Source organism: Ambystoma mexicanum, chromosome 9, assembly GCF_040938575.1.
Source record: "Ambystoma mexicanum isolate Mex_15411 chromosome 9, UKY_AmexF1_1, whole genome shotgun sequence".
Lineage (NCBI taxonomy): Eukaryota > Metazoa > Chordata > Amphibia > Caudata > Ambystomatidae > Ambystoma > Ambystoma mexicanum.
The window spans coordinates 54,654,530-54,674,672 of record NC_090931.1 but is presented as its reverse complement, the minus strand read 5'-3'; positions in this window follow the sequence as shown (position 1 = coordinate 54,674,672).

Genomic DNA, 20,143 nt, shown 5'->3' with positions numbered 1-20,143 from the left:
CTTTTCCGTACTCGCGCTCTGCTTCTGCCCACTGTGGAGGCTGCGCTTGAGTCGCGGAACGTGTTCTTCTTCTTTTGTGCACTAAACTGAACTGGCTTATTTCCCTCAAAGAGCTTCTCCTTTTGCCCGTTGGCACCAGCGCGTGCAGGTACTTTTGAGCACAAGGCTCCACTCTTCGCAGGGCTCGGACTTCCGTCTAGTTAGGTGCCTCTGAAGGCGAACTGGGTCTAAGCATTATTTCGCACTGCCTGTCTTCCTTCCCTTTTAGGTGGACCACCCATTTCGTGCATCTAACGCTTGAGACTTTCGTATTTGTATATATATTGTGTTGATATGGTATGTGTTGGTTTACTATCGTTATATTGTGATTTTCTCGCTACAGTCATTGTTTTAAAGGCCTTGGAATAAATGTGTATATATTTTTAATACAACAACTGTTTGGAGTAGTTTGTAAGTGATCTTGCTTTGTGTGCTCATTGCGGGCTTTCAGTCACCCTCACCCCTCTTGAGACCTAGTCTTGACCGCCGCGATCGCTACCTTGATTGGTCTGGCTCGTCCAGAGGTTACCCTGTTCCAAGTAATTAGGTTGGCCTTCTGAACTTCTGCGCCACCAGGACAGAGTTCAGAAATCCGTCTTAAGAGTGGTCTCAACAGATACATCGGCATTTACTCAACATTACATTCTGTATATCTTACATTAATATTATCATGATCATTTAAACAATATATAGTTTACGTGGATGTTTCACTGTCCGAGAGCAGATCACATAGATATGTCCTGAAGGGGCCCCATATGTCCTTTGGTCGGCTTGTGCTTGGTTGGGTTAGAACGTACTGTTCCTCGCATTCATTAATATATGTCAGTTCACGCAGGAAAGTGTTCATGCTCGGGGGAACTGGGCTTTTCCATGCCTGTAGAATACACTAGCACATGACTCATTAAATAGCCTCCTAATTTTTTCATAACATTTCCCAATATCCCCAAACAAATATTTTTGAGGAGCCAGTCGTGGGGGGATCTACGTAATCTTTGTAAGCATTTCGGCCACCGCTCCCCAGAACCGTTTCAAAGCGGGGCATTCCCAATACATGTGATATGATCCCGCTTGTGGAGTCCCACATTTGGGGCAGCTGTCTGAGTCATCCAGCGTGAATTTGGCAATTTTGGCAGGTGTATAGTGCAACCTACTCAATATTTTTAATTGTATTTGACACAGACCCGCATTAAGTGATACCCTTTTCGTGAGTGCACATTATCTTCGCCATTTGTCATCAGGTATCGGAATTTGCATATCAGATTCCCATTTTTCTTTAACCCGGTTTGTCGTGGGGGTGTGTGCCTGTACCGATACATGCAATTTGGAGATTCCCAACCCTCCTTGTGTTGTAACCAATTGCATGCATGGGTGGGGGGGGCTCGTCAGGGAAGGATGGCCATAGTGCCTGTTACGCAGATCTCATTCTCGTGAATTCTGCCAGGGTTGCGAACTTCCCGTCTATATACATATCTCCTACCTTCATTTCTTTAGTGTGGTCCCATGTTTCCTGTATGCTTGTGTCGAATGTGAGGGGGATATCTGGGTAATTCCATAGGGGAATCTCCGGGTTATAGAGTATCTCTAGTTTCAATCTCTTGTGTATTTGTCAGTTTCCGGTGTTTCCTTCGCCCCTTCCGATTCACTCCAATCCCCCTCCTCCTCACCTGTGAGTTTCGAATGTAGGGTTCCCCCGAACCGTTTCTTCCACAGCTCTTCTTTCCTCTTTCCTTTTTTTTGTGGAAAGGATCTGCCCCAAAGGGAAGCCACCCTGACTTCTGAATAGAAGATCTGGCGGGGGCCCCTCCTCCGGTTCAGACCAGCGGGGAAAAAGCCGTAGGCATAAAAAACCCCTAGGTGAAGTACTGAGATGAGATCGGCAGAAGGTGAGTCCTTGTCTGAGAAGCCGGATGGAAGAGGCAGGCAGAGATACGAGGGCTGGCGAACCTGAGAGCAGAACGCAAGAAATACTGAAGTGAGAAAGGGAGTGAAAACTGGAGGAGAAGGAGGAAAATGCTGCGCTCCCTGCTAAACCTGACGCGAGCCTGCGGGACCAAGGGCAGAAGGAAAAACCCAAAGGAAGGGGGAAAGCAGAAGGGAGAAATTCTGGCACCGAGAAAAGGCGCCGAGCAACACACAGAGGGAGAGAAAACTTACTAGCGCTTCAACCCGAAAGCCTGACGCGAGTAGGATGCAACGCGCAGACTTCCGGGTAGGAGCGGCTAATAAGCGATCACCTCCCGGCAGCCGGCCGGAAGACTAGACCGTGACCGTGCGTTGCACGGAGACGTGGCGGAACCGCTAATGGCCGCTCCAACGCCATCGGCTCCATGCACGCCAGTCGCGGCGGATCATGACAGTATGCCCCCCTCCACGGCCCACACCCCCCGGCTTACCCGGGTGGAGTCGGTGAAACCGCCGAGTCAGCCTGGGTGCATGTACATAAGAACCAGGCTCCCAAGAGTCCTCAGAATGGGGGAACCCTTTCCAGGCGACCAAATACTCCAGACGCCCTCGTCGATACCTGGAATCTAGAATACTTGAAACTTCGTATTCCTCGGGGAAAGGTGGTTGAGCTACAGGTAAGGTTAGCTTTCGTTTGCAAGGAGTACCAGAATCCACCGGTCGGAGTAAGGAAGAGTGAAATACAGGATGAATCCGGTGCATATTTCTGGGGAGTTGTAGTCTAAAGGCCACCGGATTTATCTGCTTGACAATCTTAAATGGACCCAGAAATCGGGGAGTAAGTTTGTTCGGATGAACCCATCGTGGTAAATATTTGGTGGACAGCCATACTCTGTCTCCTACCTTCCACTCGGGACAAGGAAGGCGAGATCGATCTGACTGCTCCTTATACCTACTGCGGGATTGTAGCAGACTTTGATGAGCAGACTTGTGTGCGGTGGTTATCTCAGCTAAATGGGATTCAAGCGTAGGTATGTTGGAAAAGGATTTGAAAGAGGGAAGCAGTCCTCGTGGGTGTATACCATAAGTGCAAAAAAAAAGGACTAAAACCTGTGGCTGAGTGCAAGGAGTTATTATATGCGAATTCCGCAGTAGGTAGGAGGGATACCCAGTTATCTTGTACCCTGTTAACATAACATCTGAGATATTGTTCGAGTGAGGCATTAAGTCTCTCAGTCTGCCCATTTGTCTGCGGATGAAACCCCGAGGAAAGGGCACGTTCGATTCCCAAACGCTGACATAGTGCCGCCCAAAATCGAGAGGTATACTGACTTCCTCGATCACTGGTAATCTTCTCAGGTAACCCATGTAACTTGAAAATATCCCTAAGAAAAACTTCCGCCATGACCGAGGCAGATGGCACTCCGGTTAGAGGGGAGAAATGAGCCATTTTGGTAAAAGAATCTATAGTAACCATCAGACAGGTACAACCCTGAGACGGAGGTAGATCTACAATAAAATCTGTAGAAATATGGGACCACGGTTGTACAGGGGTCTCCGATTGTTCGAGGAGGCCATAAGGTTTATGAGTTGGATTTTTGTTCTTGGCACAGGTCAAACAAGCTCTACAATGTCTCTTGACATCTTGGGCAATAGTGGGCCAGAAAAAGGATCGGGAAATAAGATCTAGGGTACCCTTGATCCCTCTATGACCTGCTGTCACATGGTCGTGGCCCCAACGTAGGATCCCAGATTGTAGGGTCTTGGTGGGGATGAACAATTTCTGACCCACCAGCAATAGACCATCTGACCATCGGACCTGGTGTTGTTGGTTCCGAGGTATCAGAGTCTCTGTTTCAGACGTAGTAACCGTTCTGACCTCTTGAAGAAAGGCGGAGATCATACCCACGAGACGGTTCCTAGGAAACATAAACTCAGGTGTGGGTTCTGGTAGTAGATCGGGGACGTTGCGCCTAGATAACGCATCTGCCAAACCATTCAAGGTTCCAGGTATGTAGGTAATGATGAAATCGTATTGACTAAAGAAATGAGCCCAACGTGCTTGTCGCGAGTTCACACATTCCATGTTCCTGAGGATCCGTAGGTTTTTATGATCCATGCGTAAAGTGAAAGGATGCAGACTTCCTTGTAGTAGGTGTCTCCATTCCTCGCAAGCAGCCTTCAATGCCAATAATTCCTTCTCGATCACCGAATAATTCTTCTGACTGATAGTGAGGGTTTTTGAGAGGTAAGCCACAGGATGTTCCTTCCCGTCTTTAGTCTGTAGAAGTACCGCTCCTAGGGCTCTCGCTGATGCGTCTGCTTCTACGATGAAAGGTTTGGTTTGATCTGGCTGACTTAAGATCGGAGCAGTACAGAACCTCTCTTTGAGTGTAAAAAAGGCTTGGTCCGCTTGTTCTGTCCAGAGAAAAGGTCGTGATTCCTTCTTGAGAAGGGCGGTGATGGGTAGAACAATTTGTGAGAACTGACCTATGAACTTCCTATAAAAGTTCGCCAAACCTAGGAAGCGCTGAACCTCCTTAAGGGAAGTAGGAGCTGGCCAGTCCAGGATAGCCGACACCTTCCTGGGATCCATCGTGATGCCTTCAGAGGAAAGGATGTACCCTAAATATGGCACGGACGAGACTTTAAAGAGACATTTCTCTGTTTTGACCTTTAAGTGTTGAGAACGAAGACGGTTGAGTACTGTCTTCAAGTGCTGAGTATGTTCTTGATGAGAGGTTGAGAACACTAGGATGTCATCCAGGTAAACGATGGTATTCAGAAAGAGTAAATCCGAGAATAGACGGTCCATAAAGCGCTGGAAAACGGCTGGTGCATTAACGAGTCCGAAGGGCATAACCCTATACTCATACAGACCAAAGGGTGTTCTGAACGCCGTCTTCCATTCATCCCCTTCTTTGATACGGAGGAGATGGTAGGCGCTTCGTAAATCCAATTTGGAGAAGACCGAGGCGTTTTGTATGGCCTCAAGAATGTCTGAAATAAGCGGCATAGGGTAGCGATCCCGGATAGTGACTTTATTAAGGCCACGGTAGTCTATACACGGTCTTAGTTCCTGAGAATCCCGTTTGGGTATAAAAAATAACGAGGCTCCCGCAGGAGACCGTGAAGGTTGAATGAGCCTATTAGTCAAATGAGTGTCCAAATAGGTACGAAGGGCCCTCTTCTCTGTCATGGATAACGAAAACATGCGCCCAAAGGGTACTAGAGCATCTGGGATCAGCTCTATGGCGCAGTCTTCTGGCCGGTGAGGAGGCATTTCCAGGACCGGAGTTTCCTTGAACACTTCTTGGTATTCCGACAATTCTGGGGGGATCCGACACACAGTGCAAATGTTCTTATCTTCAGAAGTAATGATTTGCACAGTGTCGGCCTGCGGCTGAACGAGACATTTCTGTCTACAAAAGTCTGACTCGAAAGCCATAGTGTTACGGTTCCAGTCTATAGTTGGATTGTGTCTCCTGAACCATGGAATCCCGAGAATAATAGGGAAATGAGCCGCTCTGATGAGATCGAATTGTATCAGTTCGGAATGCTGAAGGATGGTTGCAGTTAGGAATTCCGTGGACTGAGTAATTGGTCCGGAGGAGAGTGGGGTACCATCCACCCCTTCCACCTTCTGAGCGTCTTCACGTTGCAAGAGGATGAGACCTTGCTGGTTGGCCCATACAGTGTCCATGAACACCCCCGCGGCCCCGCAATCAAGCAAAGCCATAGTGGTAAGGTCTACGTGTCTTATCTTCAACTGGATAGCTACTACCATGAGACGCGCATCCGTTGCTGGGACTTGGGGCGATACGGTAACAGAAACATAGGGACTAAAGTTTAGACCTCGGACACTGGTCCCCTTAAGGTCCGAGGTTGATCGTTTCCCGCCCGTCTAGGTGGTACAGCTGGGCAATTTCTTAATAGATGGGTATTACAACCGCAGTACATGCATAGGCCAGATTCTCTCCGTCGTCTTCTTTCCTCTGGTGTCAACGGAGGCCGAGCTGTTCCGATCTGCATTGGTTCTTCCTTATGGCACAAGTATGGGACGGAAGGTAGAGAGGAGGCTCCAGCGGGATGGGTGACTGGGGTCCTTTGCTTCCTCCTTTCAGCCTTTCGTTCAGAGAGTCTATATTCTATCTGCAGAACTATCGACATGAGGTCTGATAAGGTTGTGGGTCGAGCTATGCGAGCCAGCTCATCCTTGAGTTCCTCCCTAAGACCTCGACGAAAGAGGGTATACTGAACCCGTTCCGGCCACCCTGCTTCTGTAGACAACCGTTTAAACGAGGAAATGTAGGAAAGCAGGTCGCTGGATCCCTGCTGTACTTCGAGTAGCTGTTCAGCCGCTACAAGTGTTATGTCGGGCTGTTCAAATGTCTGTTTCAGCACAGTCAAGAAGGCATCATAATTCCGAAGAACTGGGTCGTTGGATGTGACAAGAGGTGTAGCCCAAGCCAGGGCATTGCTTGTCATATTAGACACCATAAATCCCACTTTTATGTGGTCTGTGGAATAGGTCTGTGGACGAAAGGCAAAATGGACAGAGCATGCTTCCAAAAATTCCTTCAAATGTTTAGGGGCTCCATCAAACTTGCCGGAGGACAAGGCCATGGGAGGTAAATCAAACTCCCGTGCTTCTCGGTGAGTGAACAATTGCTTCAGGGTGGCATTCTCAGATTTGACGTTCTGTAGTTCTGTGTTCATAGCCTGAACCGCGGCTACCAACTCTTGTAACTGTTCCGGGGTAGCCATCTGAATCTTTTGGCGTTGCAATCTGTCAGTTTCCGGTGTTTCCTTCGCCCCTTCCGATTCACTCCAATCCCCCTCCTCCTCACCTGTGAGTTCCGAATGTAGGGTTCCCCCGAACCGTTTCTTCCACAGCTCTTCTTTCCTCTTTCCTTTTTTTTGTGGAAAGGATCTGCCCCAACGGGAAGCCACCCTGACTTCTGAATAGAAGATCTGGGGGGGGCCCCTCCTCCGGTTCAGACCAGCGGGGAAAAAGCCGTAGACATAAAAAACCCCTAGGTGAAGTACTGAGATGAGATCGGCAGAAGGTGAGTCCTTGTCTGAGAAGCCGGATGGAAGAGGCAGGCAGAGATACGAGGGCTGGCGAACCTGAGAGCAGAACGCAAGAAATACTGAAGTGAGAAAGGGAGTGAAAACTGGAGGAGAAGGAGGAAAATGCTGCGCTCCCTGCTAAACCTGACGCGAGCCTGCGGGACCAAGGGCAGAAGGAAAAACCCAAAGGAAGGGGGAAAGCAGAAGGGAGAAATTCCGGCACTGAGAAAAGGCGCCGAGCAACACACAGAGGGAGAGAAAACTTACTAGCGCTTCAACCCGAAAGCCTGACGCGAGTAGGATGCAACGCGCAGACTTCCGGGTAGGAGCGGCTAATAAGCGATCACCTCCCGGCAGCCGGCCGGAAGACTAGACCGTGACCGTGCGTTGCACGGAGACGTGGCGGAACCGCTAATGGCCGCTCCAACGCCATCGGCTCCATGCACGCCAGTCGCGGCGGATCATGACAGTATTGCCCCCCAGGCGCTCACAGTACAACTCACAGGGTCATATTTGCATGAATCTCTATGTTCTGTATCAAGAATAACTGATCTAATATCAGTAGGTGAGGTGGTGTATGCCTCTATCCATGTGTGAGGTGAACTGTCCATTTTGTCATACCAAAATTTTGCGATCTGTGCCTGTGCCACCAAATAATATAACTCGAAGTCTGGGGCCGCAATTCCGCCACTGTCATATGGTTCTGTCATCTTCTCCCAGCCCATCCTGGCTACCTTTCCATTCCAAAGAAATGCCACTGCCAGAGATCGGAGTTTAGAAAAAAAATCTTTACCTGGCCATATAGGTATATTCACAAATAGATATAGCAGTTTTGGAAGCACAATCATTTTGAGAATTGCAATCCTGCCATGCAGTGAAATGGGGAGGTGTCTCCAGACCTGTACTTTTGTGCTGAGTGCTTGCAGTGTCTGGTCATGGTTATCAGCATATAGGGTTTGTCTACTCCTAGAGACCAGCACCCCTAGGTATCTGATATGCCGCTCTGACCACTTAAGGCCGTACGTTTGCACAGGGCACTTTGTAGAGGGGGTGAGTGGGAACATTTCTGACTTTGCATAGTTCACTGTATACCCAGAGTATTCCGCAAACTCATGAATGTCCGCCATTATGGGGGCGATGTTCTTATCCGGCTCACGAACATTTAGCAGTGTATCGTCTGCATATAGTGATATTAATTGGGTGGCTCCCTTCAGTGTGATACCCTTATTATTGTGCCGCAGTCCAGTAGTCCCTGCCATGGGCTCTATCGTTAGGGAAAATAGAATGGGGGAGAAAGGGCACCCCTGTCTGGTGCCTCTGCCCAGCTCAAACAGCCCAGAAGTGGTTCTGTTTGTGCACACTCTCGCACCCAGGGCAGTGTACAATAACCTGACATATTTGATCAAATTGGGGCCAACTCCAAACACCTCCAGTACTGAGAAGAGGTATTCCCATGAGACAGAGTCAAACACCTTCTCGGGGTCGAGGGACACCACGACCGCCTGTTTATTCGGGTTTATTAGTGACATTATGCCAAATAGCCTGCGTAGGTTCAGGGCAGTGGACTTTGTGGGATAAATCCACTCTGGTCTGCATGTACCAGCGTGGGTGTCATGGGTAGCATATGGTTTGCCAGTACTTTCGTGAAGATCTTCGCGTCCCCATTTATAAGCGATAGGGGCCTATAGGATGACATGTCTTGTGGTGGGCGCCGAGGCTTGGGAAGTACTGTAATTATGGCCTCCCGCATTGTTGATGGTAGCATTTGCTTTCCCAGGGCATCTTCCCATGTTTCCAGCAGCATAGGGACCAGTTCTTCCCGGAATTCTTATAAAATTTTGCACTTAGTCCGTCTGAACCAAGTGCTTTACCGGATGCGAGGCCCTTAATTGCTTCAGTGAGTTCCTCTACTGTAATGGGCTGCTCTAATGCCAGTTTGTTTTCACCTGGGAGCGTCGGGAGATCTAATGTGGCGAGGTAATTTTTAATCTCAGTTGAGGATTTCTTTTTTTTTTTTATTACGTTGTTTTTGATGATACATCTTTACAACATACAAGTAAAAAATACAATACAAAAATGCACTTTTTCTTTTTTACCATAACAAGAAATTAACCTTCAAAAAACATTGTCACCATTTACAAAATATAAAAATCAGAAGCTCAAGCTCTTTCACGTTTGTGCTTCAAATTACAATACACAACTCTGTATAGTTACACTATATTGTAAACATTTCATGTCCAATTTGTCAAGAAGCATTAGCTTCAATCACTCTTTTTGTTGATTTTAAGGATTCAATGCCTTGTAGAACAACTCAATACAGTTCGGTTGAAGAAGTTGACAAATAAAAAATATCACCTTAATCCTGTAAACCTATACTCTGACTTAATCGAGTTTATTGTCAATAATTAAGAGAAACTGAACCAGTGCAAGTACCAATGATATCCTGAAGCCCCACATACATTGGACCCAGAGAGTTTCTAGAGCACTGCCACAAACGCTGGTCACGTACTTTCCCAGGAATTTCTGTCTATCGTTTTCAAAAAATGCACAATACAATACCAGATGTTTTAGAGTTTCAGTCACCCCGGCCATGCAGAATCTACAATTCACCCCAAGCTGTTCGCTGCTGGTAGTTTTCCAAAATTTCATAAAGTCTTTGGTTGCTAACAGGTTAAATTTAAGTCGCATGTAGATTGATCTCATCAGATTACTGGGCACCTGCCTAATATATAAGAGATAAGGTTTCTGCTTGTGACGAAATTTAGAAAGTTTTATATTGCCCAATTAGGTCTGCTGTATTTGCCCAATCATATATGTATAACTTTTATTTTTACAATGTGTGGCCAGGTGACCAGATCACTTGTACTCTGTGCAATCAAATCCAAAATCTGTTGAGCTTCTTTATATCCATTATGCATAGATAGTGGTTTGCCACTCATTACCATTACTGCCAAATCTTCATATAGTGAATTTTGGATTGGCTGAAGAATTTTTGCAAAATTTGCTAGTCTACGCCATAATAATTTAGATGCTAGGGATGACAATCCTAGTTCGTGAATAATTATAGGATTCGGCATTGGATTTGGCAGATGTAATACATTTTTCCATATCATACCCTGAAGGGAATTTAGGATATGGCCAATCGAAAGAGTGCATAAGTCAAGACCATATAAAATTATTGCTTCTACCTTGAGGAGGTAGAATTCAATAAGAGGGATAAGAGAGAATCTACAGAGCTTCCGGTGTATGATCTTCATCTGAGCAACCAATGGCAATGCTTGGATTGTAATGGCAGTTTGCCATTTAGTCACCGAGTCGGTATTAGTGAGATTATATCCCAGATAAATCATACCCAGAGAACACGGGATCAAATTTCCATTAATTTGCCATTTAAATAAGAATGTTTTTTTATTGGTAAAAATCATTACATTTGATTTACATGGGTTTACTGAAAGGTTATGTTTTTCACAAAAAGTAGAGAACAGATGCAATTTGTTTTGTAGACCGAAAGGAGTTTGATCCAACAGGATCACGTCATCGGCAACCAATTTATACGTAGATCCCCTAATTTTACCGGAAATGAATCCGAGTGCATCCACAGATTGTCGATATCGGCTAAATACAAATTGAACAAAATAGCCGCTAGGTTACATCCTTGTTTTACCCCAACGAAAGTACATATTGGGTCTGTAAGACGGCCACCATGATCAATTCTTACTCTCTACGAATGCCATGTAGATTGGACCATTTAACTCTTTTCGTGAGCTTTTCAATAAGTGCGCAAGAATTGTTGCATTAAGTTGCTTGCCCATTCCCTTCCTAAATCCAGTCTGGAAGCGTGAAAGAATATGTGTAGATGATATAAAGGTATTCAACTCTCTGAGAATTAGAGCAGCGAAGACCTTTGCTGACACATCTATCAAGGCAATTGGTCTAAAGTTTGCCGGATCGTCTGTTGCTCCCTTCTTATGCAGAGGGATAACTAAGGCAGATGACCAGGAGGTTGCCAAACTTTTTATTTGAAAGGTGCTATCATAGCAGCGTTTTAGATGCACAGCCCAAAACTTCGGATCATCCTTCAGTAGACAAGGTGGAATTCCATCTGGGCCGGCTGCTTTAGAAGACTTGAGATTCCTGATCACTGCCTCAATTTCTTCCACCCCCCATGGACAGGTATCAGGCAAATCTACCACAAGGGAATCAGATTTAAATAACATAAACTTTTTGGGCAAGGCATACTTATTGCGCTAAAACTCGACCTATGTCTCTGCGCTCACTGTAGAGAATATTTCAGCCGGAACTCTTTCCATAGGATCTCTTAGAATCCCCCAGATTTCACGTGTTTTTCTACCAAGCAATAGATTAATCATTTTTTTATTCTTTTTTAAATAGACATTAAATTTTAGAATTTTAATGTCATTTTTGTACTTAACCAGAATGGCTTTTTTTCTATCAGTTACTTGGGCTTGGGTAATGTTCACGTTCCTTATCAAGGCCCGCATTTCAATATTTTTCTCTCTTTTTCTTCTTGCTATATCAAAGTTGAATTCACAAGCTGAGTCATAAAACGGTGCATCCTTCTTCACATTTGATATATAATTCAGATGTTTGCGAATCATGTCTTCATTCCTAAAGTCCAATGACCTACAATCTGCCATAGAGAGCAAATTTGGATTAAATTTTATCTTATCATGGCTAACTAGACCGTTCAGTTGCCGACATATTTTTGAGTTCCACCTTATGGAAAGCATATGCCTGTCATTTTCAGGTAAAGTCAGTGCTTTACACAAAGAATATTCACAAAATGTACAGTCCAATGTACACTCCAAACAGAAATGGTCACTGAGGGTTGTCTCTTCTATTATACAAGGAGAAGCTCTACTGGCTAACATGCTTGAAGTGACAATATAATCAGTAGTAGAAGTATTCATCCCTCGTGTCCACGTCACTTTAGGCCCATTGCCTGTAAAAGGAATAATTTGCATATCCCATTCTTCAAAAAAGTTTACCCACCATTGTCCCCTCACATATGAGGAGATTGCATACTGATCATTGTGCACTTCATTTTGCAGATGTGTTTGCGCAAGGGTAGAATTAAAGTCACCACCCAAAATGATTTAAAAATTAGGTATTTCATCCACCACATCCATCAACAATGCATTCAGTCTCTCAAGTATGCCATCAATGAAAAGTGTATTAGAATTCCAATATAATGATATTACCAACAAAGGAACACTCTGTGTATTACGTGACAATATAATAATGGCCAGCATCTCGTTAGTTGAGTATATCTGCCTTATTTCCAAGGCGTATGCCAAGGATACGAAAATAGCAAGACCACCTCGTGGTCGCCCTAATTGACCCTTTTGGGCATGATTAAAAAAAGCAGACTACCTCTCTAAAGGGATGTCTGAGGTAGCCATGGTTTCTTGTAAAATAATGATTCCCGGCCGTTTGTGGCATGTTAGATTCCTAAACCATACCTTTAGATTCTTATACCCGCAGCAATTCCATGATTTTACTACAAAACCATTCTTTTATAGTTTTTTATCCACTGGGTTCTCTTTAAGGATGGATTTCATCAAAGTTTCTAACCATGCGATACTATTTATAATGTGTGCAACAGACTCTGCTTGTAGAGTTACTTTTTCATTCAACATTGCCATTTGCATGTCCCTTGAGTCATGATTTGATTTCTGCTGGACTTCTACTGCCTGATAGTCTATGAAGTTGGTTGCCTCCTCCATTGAATGGCATTCAAATAGTTTATAACCTAGAGACTCAAGATCTTTATAATGATTCCATATTAGGGAAGCAATTATAGGCGAATGTAGCTTACAGATCATACGGTGGTAACGTGAAAAAGGTAATTTAATCCAGTCGATGTCATCTGATACCAGATTGCGTAAAGCCGAATTTGATGAAAAATGTTCATCACTGCAGCTCGATTTAGGCTAGGTTTGTCAATCTTCATTGGATCTGCCCACCATCCCATCACTAATTTCATTTCTGGGGAGAGTTCCTTAGTGGGCACAACATTTCCCAAATTTCCTACCACCTCAGCTACTTTATCATTTGTTGCTGATATTGGATTTAGTGGTTCTGTAGCCCCTCCCATGAGCGGTAAGCTTGTCACCAAAGCCGGCAAGGATCCACTGTCGACTTTGTCATTTTGAGCACTCCTCTCATTAGAAGCTATATTGTCCACAACAGTCCCTATTATTTCATTGGACTCATTCGTAGCCTGGACAGACATAGGTGTAATTTTCTTGTCCATTTTCTCGAAGAATCTTTGCAATAGAGTTTGGATTAACAATGGGGAACTATCAGGTGACCGTCCCCTGTCAATTCCTTTTGGCCCATCTCTAGTGTCTTGAGTCCTTTCATGTGGCTGAGCGGGTTGAGGTGACTTGACATCGGCCTGGGTCTTATTCATCTCTAGGTGTGACTGACTCTCTTTATTCAATTGATTTAAATCGATGCCCATGTCATCCAGTTGCCCTGGACCAAAAGATTTACTAAATGAAATAGGGCTACATATTTTTTATATTTTTTGTTTTTTTAGATTTCTTTTTAGTTTTCTCAAGATTGACTATAGGTACTGTGGGAATAGTGGCCAAACCACGTCTTTTCTGAGCTCTTGCAAATCATTTTTTTGCCTTTCGAGACATAAAAAACGTGGATTATTCACATATAGGGTCTTGCAGAATTTAACGAATCCATCATTTATGCCTTGTTTGCTTGTAACTATCACGTTTTGTGCCGTTTGGATCGTGGTGATCAGGGTTTGCTGCTTCTCATGTTTCACTAAGTTGGCTAGCATTTTCCCCGCTTTATTTCCCTCTCCGTATCTGCGTGCCCGGGTAGAGGCCGCAATATACTGTATTTCCCTCATGGCTAGACAGTCAAAGTCTCTTAGGAGTTTATGTATCTTGGCTAGGGTCTCCCCACTATATGTGCGGCTATAGGTTTCTTCTAGCTTGTTCAATTCCTCCTCCACTCCTTCCAGTTCTTCCAGTTATCTTATCACGGCTAACTAGACCGCTCAGTTGCCGACATATTTTTGAGTTCCACCTTATGGAAAGCATATGCCTGTCATTTTCAGGTAAAGTCAGTGCTTTACAGAAAAAATATTCACGAAATGTACAGTCCAATGTACACTCCAAACAGAAATGGTCACTGAGGGTTGTCTCTTCTATTATACAAGGAGAAGCTCTACTGGCTAACGTGCTTGAAGTGACAATATAATCAATAGTAGAAGTATTCATCCCTCGTGTCCACGTCACTTTAGGTCCATTGCCTGTAAAAGGAATAATTTGCATATCCCATTCTTCAAAAAAGTTTACCCACCATTGTCCCCTCACATATGAGGAGATTGCATACTGATCATTGTGCACTTCATTTTGCAGATGTGTTTGCGCAAGGGTAGAATTAAAGTCACCACCCAAAATGATTTCAAAATTAGGTATTTCATCCACCACATCCATCAACAATGCATTCAGTCTCTCAAGTATGCCATCAATGAAAAGTGTATTAGAATTCCAATATAATGATATTACCAACAAAGGAACACTCTGTGTATTACGTGACAATATAATAATGGCCAGCATCTCGTTAGTTGAGTATATCTGCCTTATTTCCAAGGCGTATGCCAAGGATACGAAAATAGCAAGACCACCTCGTGGTCGCCCTAATTGACCCTTTTGGGCATGATTAAAAAAAGCAGACTACCTCTCTAAAGGGATGTCTGAGGTAGCCATGGTTTCTTGTAAAATAATGATTCCCGGCCGTTTGTGGCATGTTAGATTCCTAAACCATACCTTTAGATTCTTATACCCGCAGCAATTCCATGATTTTACTACAAAACCATTCTTTTATAGTTTTTTATCCACTGGGTACTCCTCCACCCCTTCCAGTTCTCGGCGTACACCCTTCAGGAGGCCCGTAGTTTTGGACATCAGAACTCCTTTAACCCAGACTTTGAAAGCTTCCCAGACTGTTGACACCCGATCTACTGTCCCCACATTGTCTTTAAAGAAGTTGGCAATTTCAAAATGTAAGGCTTCAGCAATATTTGAATCTTTTAATATATCCCTAGGCATTCTCCATCTCAACGTTGGCCAAGGGGTATCTCTCAATGTAATCTCCATAAACACCGGGGAATGGTCAGATAGCGTGTGTGGCAGAATTTAACAGTGTTGTAGTGTGTGTGAGATATTTGAGGATATAAACCAGTAGTCTATTTGTGATTCGCTGTCATGCACCGAAGAGTAGAATGTATATCGTCTATCAGCAGGATGGAGAACTTGCCAAGCGTCCAATAGGGACAGTTGCGGCAGAATTTGACCCAGAGTTAATGCCGTCCTAGTGGGTGTCCTAGCCACACTGACAGATCTGTCCAGTGTGGGGTCAAGTGCCACATTGAAGTCTCCACCCCATATTATGCTAGTTGTATCATGCTTGTTAAGGATCTCGAACATATTCAAGTAGAACTCCGGATCATCCAAGTTGGGGCCATAGGTATTCGCCAGGGTTATTTGTTTCCCAGCTATGTCCCCCCAAACCAGTACATATCTCCCCATTGGGTCTACCTAGTGCCCTTTGGTCAGGAACCCCAGCGAATGGTGAATGAATGTGTAAACCCCTCTGTATTGCGAGGAATAGTCTGTATAATAGCGTGATTTGCCCCATTTAGCCAGTATGTTCTCATTAACTGAGCTCTGTGCGTGTGTTTCTTGCAACATAGTTCCCCACTTTTCTGGCTTTCATTGGGTTATTTAGGCCTCAGACATTCCAGGATAGTAGTCTTATTTTTAACCCGTCACTTATCTTTCATGTATACGTATTGTGACATACCATAATGTGCACACATTAGTAGTTTAACATCGTTTGAGTAGCACCAGTGTCCGCGAGACCACATTTCAATTAAACTAAAACTTCCGTTCATAGATCCCACTTCCCAAGACTCAAACTTGTCTTCGTGGGGCCAACAGTCCAGAACATCCCCAACTCCCCGACCCCTCCCACCACCCACATCATCTACCCCAACTTGACGATGAACCCTAATAACCATTAGGAACATTCCTGAGGGTACCTTGTTGCCCACACAATGCCACCAGATCATGCCCACAGCCCGTTTTAACGTTATTTGAAGTCCCCCACGGGAGCTGAATGTTTTTCCAACACAAAAGGATACACACACAACTCGAGTCACTTAGCAGGGTTTCAGTCATCTGCTGCAGGCGAGTGTCTTCAATTCTGGTCTGGCCAGCGGCCCCTGGGGAGTGGCGGGATATTGGCCTCTACATATGCCAGAGCCGCGGCAGGGGTTTCAAAAAAATGTGCCGTTCCTCCATATTGGATTTGCATCTTGGCCGGGAATATCAGCGCATATGGGACCAGTCGTGTTTTTAGAAGCTTTTTAACCGGTTCATATGATCGTCAGCTTGCCTGCACTCCAGCAGCTAATTCTGGGTAGATATATTTGTGGCTTTCTTTGTATTGCAGTGTCCCAAGCTCTCTCACCTTCCTGAGGATTGTGTCCCTGTCTCTATAGTTAAGCAGCCTTGCAATGATCGTGTGCGGTGGGGGCCGGGTTTTGGCACAGGGGCCAGAGCGCGCTGTGTACGTTCGACTAGGAAGTGCTCCGAAAAGGAGTTTGTTCCAAAGAGGGTCTTAAGAAGTGATTTGACCTGCAGTTCCATTTTGTTTTTACCAAATGTCTCAGGTACTCCCACAATGCGCACGTTGTTTCTTCTTGAACACGATTCAAGATCTTCACACTTATTCTGAAGTTTATTCATGTTCTCCTTAAGCTGGGTTATATCTTGGTTGTGTCGTGCGACAGTGTCCTCAGTCATTCCAATCCTATTTTCAGCTTCAGTTAATCTCAGGCTGTTCTTTTCCACTCTAGTTTTCAGCGTTCCTATGGTTGTTACAATATCGTCCAATTTTACATTTAGGGATAGGAAACCGCTTTGGACTATGTTGGTCAGGTATTCAACCCTGTCACCACTTTCCGCACCAGGATCAGAACTGGATGGTGTTGTGGCTCGTGTTCACCACTCCCCGACTGACTGCTGGTATATGAATCCATCGGTCCTTTCTTTTTGGCGCCTGCTCCTTCCGCCATTTTTTCTTGCTTCCTCGTGTTTCCCATAGTGTTCTTGCCGTTATGTGCTCCACTTCAACCTGCTCCACAAGCAAATGATGTCTGCAGATTGATAGTTTTATCAAGCTGGGGGAGAGTCTATGCCGTACACCCGCATGTTTCCCAGTAGCTGGATTGCGCTTGGAGGCACTACATAGGGGGGTTTGCACTACCCCCAGTTATTCGGCCCTAGTCTCCTTCGCCTTGACCCCAGCCCCCCTTGCCACTCAGCACACGGACAGGGCTTCCACCCAATATTGCCAATGGATTGTGCTCTCCCACATTTATATGTGCTTGATGTTAAGCCTTTCCAGTGATGTACAGTTTGTTTAGCAGCTACCGAGGGCACTTGCCTGCTGTCACCCCATCAATTGTTCATATGTAGGATACGGTTTCGGTTTTGCAGATATTCAGATTGGCAATCTGCAGTAGCACTGTCAGGCTTATTGTTCCTTTATTTTAGGATGTGAGGCCGGTGCAGCGGCAAGAACTGTAGGTGTCGTTCAGCTCGTGACACACTATTGCTGCCCTCGGATTTGCCCAGGCACAGTATCACACATACACATCCGCAATCCGCCACGTTCATGGGCCCATTCAGCAGGGCACCCGGGCACCGCGGGGAGAAATGCTCCGTGTCACATTGTTTATCCAGGATATTCACTGCCAAAGGACCGTGTGACCCAGCAGCGTCCTGCGCACTGAATATATTTCTGTAATCCGGGTTGCTTTCGCCTCAGTCAACCCTCATGTAAGGGGATGGTGTACTTTGTCCAGCACTGCAATTGGAATAGGCTTTCCGCGTCCCCTCGCCACGCTGCAATGAGCCCCCGGAGATCTTCGTAGGGCAAGCACCTCACAACCTTAACCCCAGCCCCCGGCATGAGGGAAGGGGAAAGGGAGGCGCCCCTGTCAGGAGGGGGACACTGTCCGGGAGTCTCGTCACACACAGAAAGCGTTCGCCTTACCCAGGCCTCGAGCTCTGAATACGCAGCGACTCCACGGTCACCCCGTCCAGGCACGCGGGCCTCGGTCGGGGCAGTGCTGGTCAGCCGGCTCCTCCTTGCAGCCTCGGTGGGCCTTGGGGCTTTTTGCACCCAGCCCCAGTATTGCTGTAGAGGAGAGAGAAGTTGTCAGCTCCGGGTCTGGCCTCCCTTTCTCTAACGCTGAACACCACTGTGCCGCAGGCCTCTCCACTCGATGCTCTCCCTGTCTAGAGCGTCGACGGCTCAGGGCCCCCGCCTCCTGGATGTATGTGTAGGTTCGCGCCCCGGCCTCGTCCCGCCGAAACCTCCACTCGGCGTATCTCTGCAGCCGATGCCCCCTCGATCTCAGGATTTTCTGTGCGAGTGCACCGACCTCCAGCACTCATCTTCTTAGTTCGGCATGCCGCAGCAGGCTCCAAAAACAGGATCAATTTCCATACGGATTTTCCATGGGCAGGAGCTCTCAGATCTGGTGGCCATTACTGTTGTGCGCAAGAGCGCCCCCGAAAAGGGTGTTTTTTAAATTGTCTGTGATTTTCTAATTAAGGGTTACTTTTATTTGTTCCTGCCAGGGAAGCACTAAAATGTTAATGAGACGTCTCAGCAGGAATATTCAGGCTGCAGGCATGTTCCCCTCCTTCTCTTTGTTTCTTTTAAGTAACCCACTTGGCACATCTCATTGCAGGCATTAGCAGACACGTGTGTAGGAATGGCCCATTTCTCTGTCACGCCACAGCCACTGGGATGGGCTGCTTAGCATTTAAAGGCCCCGTCATCTGCATCTAAGCCAAAGTAAATGCCAGACTAATAATGCATACTAGTCTGTGCCATGTCTTCTGGGTTAATATGAAAACAATGTTTTTACCCTTTATGAGGCATTGCGCGTTTTATTTATGTCCTGTATAACACGATGCATGTGAGTGTGAAATGACTGAACTGCATTCTGGGACTCGTAGTCTTGTAGTTATAACGGGGAAACTAGGGGTATATTCCCAGAATCAACATAAAGAGGCTGGAAGGCCGGCTCCGAATGGAATGGTGTGTGGGTGCGCATCTCAAAAAGATGTTTGGGGGCCCCCTTGCCTGCACCTGAGAAGACCTGTCTGTTTGTGCGGATGTTTGTGAGCATGTGTGTATGTACGTGTGTGTGAGCTGGCGGGTGAGAGGTGCGGATGCTTGTGAGCTTGTGTGTATGTACGTGTGTGAGTTGGCGGGTGAGAGGTGCGGATATGTGTGAGAGGTGCAGATGTTTGTGAGCGTGTGTGTATGTACGTGTGTGTGAGCTGGCGGGTGAGAGGTGCGGATGTGTGTGAGCGTGTGTGTATGTACGTGTGTGTGAGCTGGCGGGTGAGAGGTGCGGATGTTTGTGAGCTCGTGTGTGGGCCTGAGAGGGAGAGGCGCAGAATCCGCATGGATGTGCGCGCGTGCTTGTGTGTGGGCCTGAGAGGGAGAGGCGCAGAATCCGCATGGATGTGCACGCGTGCTAGTGTGTGGGCCTGAGAGGGAGAGGCGCAGAATCCGCATGGATGTGCACGCGTGCTTGTGTGTGGGCCTGAGAGGGAGAGGCGCAGAATCCGCATGGATGTGCACGCGTGCTTGTGTGTGGGCCTGAGAGGGAGAGGCGCAGAATCCGCATGGATGTGCACGCGTGCTTGTGTGCTATTGTGGAGATGTTCAGGGAGTGGAGAGGAGGAAATTATTAGAAAACAGGAAACTCAATGAAACCTGAGAGGCTGAGCCCTGTGCGGCAGGGGGGCTGGGGGAGGACAGGTCTCGGCGGGGGAGAGTTTTATCTTCCCTGGAAGCTTGGAAAGAAAACTCACTACCTGGAAAGGATTAAAGACCGGATAAGCTCAGAAAAGTGGATTTTTGTGTAACCCCCCTCCCCCGCCGTTTGCTGGGCCTCTTCCCAGCGGATGGAGCTGAGAGGCCCCTCGGGAGCTGCTGTCCAGAGGGGCTCGGGTAGCCGACAGTCTAATCCCTGGTTCCTGTGAGC